Source organism: Sarcophilus harrisii, chromosome 2 (genome assembly GCF_902635505.1).
Source record: "Sarcophilus harrisii chromosome 2, mSarHar1.11, whole genome shotgun sequence".
NCBI classification, from domain to species: Eukaryota; Metazoa; Chordata; class Mammalia; order Dasyuromorphia; family Dasyuridae; genus Sarcophilus; species Sarcophilus harrisii.
Window position 1 is genome coordinate 529,395,181 of NC_045427.1, and position 2,791 is coordinate 529,397,971.

General features: G+C 31.4%; 1 pseudogene; it reads left to right on the forward strand.

Moving 5' to 3' along the window:
- Nucleotides 1–1,465: 1,465 nt before the first annotated feature.
- Nucleotides 1,466–2,157, forward strand: LOC100922160 (annotated as a pseudogene).
- The last annotated feature ends 634 nt before the right edge of the window (nucleotides 2,158–2,791 follow it).

Below are 2,791 nucleotides of genomic sequence, written 5' to 3' on the forward strand. Positions count from 1 at the left end.
GAGATGCTTTTTGCCATTTTCATGTTATCTGAGATATATATGGTCAGATTTGAGGAAAAAGAGTAAGTGCCACTGCTGCTAGTAAGAAATGAGTAGTCATTATGAAGCCCTGTGGCAAACTTACTTTTTTGTAGAGCACTCAAGCAATACTATATGAGAGTCATTTAAAATCATTTTTGTATCATGGTCCTTTCAATAGTTTGGTGAAACCTATGACCCCTTCTAAGAATAATGTTTTCAAATGCAGTAAATAAAATACTTAGGATAATAGAAGAAATGAAATATAGTTATCAAAATACATAGCAATATATTACTTCATTATTAACATGTTAATAAGATAATATGTTTAAAATATAGGCAAGTCTAAATTAAAATTTATTTTTAAAAGATATGCTCTGTGATGGCTGGCTATTGTTTTAGCTTCAATAAAAAAAATTTGATTGTGGAGTTATCTTTGAAAAGGCAACACACATGCCATGACATCCAATTGATTTTGAGGGGTTTTTTGTTTATTTTTTTAATGGTTATAAGTGTTGGAAACACTGATGTGAAGAAATTTATTGTTGCAAATGGAATGACAAGTTTCATAGCTCTTCCTGACAGGGCAAGGATTACCATCTTTCAAGAAATGCCAGAATTCACTTGGGCTTTTTGAGTTAGACTCCATTTTTTCTCTTAAGACCAATGAATTCATCTTTAACTTGGTCAACATCTTTAATATATCTTATCTTAGAAAGAAAAGGATTCCAAATCCATGGTCCTGGCAACAAGATACAAAAACCTTTTTAAAAGTTCTAAAGTGTTTCTAGGAGTTCATCAATTTATCTTTTTTTTTTTAATTGAGAGGGAATTTTTAAAATCTCAGCTCCACCTTGAGAAAGCACTTCCCCTAATATTTGAGCATCTATAAATATATCATCAGCCTTTACTCTTTTTTTCATATTAGCAGATAAGCCAAAAAAAACCTTTAAAATTTTCAGTAGCATCTATAATAGTGATTGTAAGACCTTGAATTGAAATTTTTATTTCATTCATATGGTTAAAAATATCTGCCAGGTAGGCCAACCACTGGATAAAATCTTTTTTTTTTTTTTCAAAGTGTTCCAAGAACAAGTTTTCATTTTTTCCTTTTTTTCAGAAAAAGTGAAACTTCTACTCAGATTGAACAAATGCTTCAAGATTTGTCCTCTTCAAAGCCAGCAGACTTCTGTGTGATAATGAAGAGCTTTGTATTCTATTCTCATTTCTTGACAATATCTTCTTTTAAAAATGTGAAGTTTGAGAGACCCACTGATATTAAATCTGATGACTCTTACAATGAGAAAAAACTTCTTTCATAGTGGTTAGAAGAGCCTTTGTTGCTGCTGGATATTTGCACAGAAAGAGTGAAAACAGTGGAAAGAGCTTCATTTTTTCATTAAAATAATAAAATAAAAAAATGACCTGGATCACATGGTCAGGAAAGATGTGGAGTGAACTATTACCTCCTGGGATGAATGAAAGTAATATTAAGTTGAGTTCTGAGGATGAGACTACATTGAAAATCTTGGAACTTAGTTCAAAGAAAGATAAGGGAGTTATGTGATTGAAGAAGTCGAGTTTTCTGTTTTCCATATTGATGGGCCTAAAAATGGGACAAAGACAAATGCAAAAAATGCTACTGAAGATTGTCCAGCTAGACTTCCTCTAAATATGTGGAATAAGTTTCAAGAATTACATAAAAGCATTCTGAACTGAAAGCCTTAACAATTTCTATAAGCAAAGAAAGTGAGAGAAAATGTCCCAGAAGAATAAAAAGGACTCTGACAGTCAACAATCTTCAAATAAAGCCCAGTGGATGGAGCTTACTCAGTATTTTGGAATAAATGATAAGTTTGAACCTCTCATAACTAAAAGGGCTCTTCTGAAGTCAGGCCTTGAAGTGCACAGCAACAAATCTTGGCTGAAGGGGATATTGCGAAGACTGAAGAATTAAGTAATAAGTTAGCTACTCAGGAGCTTGGGGCAAAAATTGCTAAAGTTGTTGCTTGTTGCAACTTTGTAAAAGCTAAAAAAGATGCTGAGGCTTCATAGGGGGCTTTTAAAAAGAAGAAACTTGGATGGGGCCTTGAAACAAAGAAGAATCGGGAAACCAAAAGCAACATGGAATATATATAACTAGTGCATTGTCCTTGAAAAGTGAAAACTGTTAGTATCTTACTTTTCAGAGGGAGCCAACTCAATTTGATAAGTTAAAGAAGGTAAACATCAGATTATTAGTAGGTCAACTCTCCATAGTTTTTAATCATTTTTTAAAAAATGTACATTTTTTGTTCAAATGGTTTTTCTTAAGAACTGTGAGAATATATGTAGTTAAAATATAAAAAATATAATGTATGTATATATTAATATTTTTAGAGTACTAAAGAAATTATAGATATGTACACTATTAGTTCACATTGAAACCTCTCTGTGTATATAGTAAACAGCATTTTTTTAATCGTATGGCCAAAATAATTTTGCCTTCTGGTGACTTCCTTTAGGCAATGACCCTTTCCAAGCATAGTTAATTTGGTGATCAAAATAGGTGTACTCTCTCTGAACTTGTTGGCACAGCTTTGCAGGAGTCAGAATCACCTATACTGATAAGATATCCATTGGACTTTATTGGATAAATATATTTATATAGCAAAAATTACTGCTTTTCTAGTATATAATGAATATTTAGCGATTAAAATTCTTGTAGTATATATTTATGGTCATAAAGTATCTTCATAGATTTTCTTTTTTAAATAATTGTTTTTATTTGGTA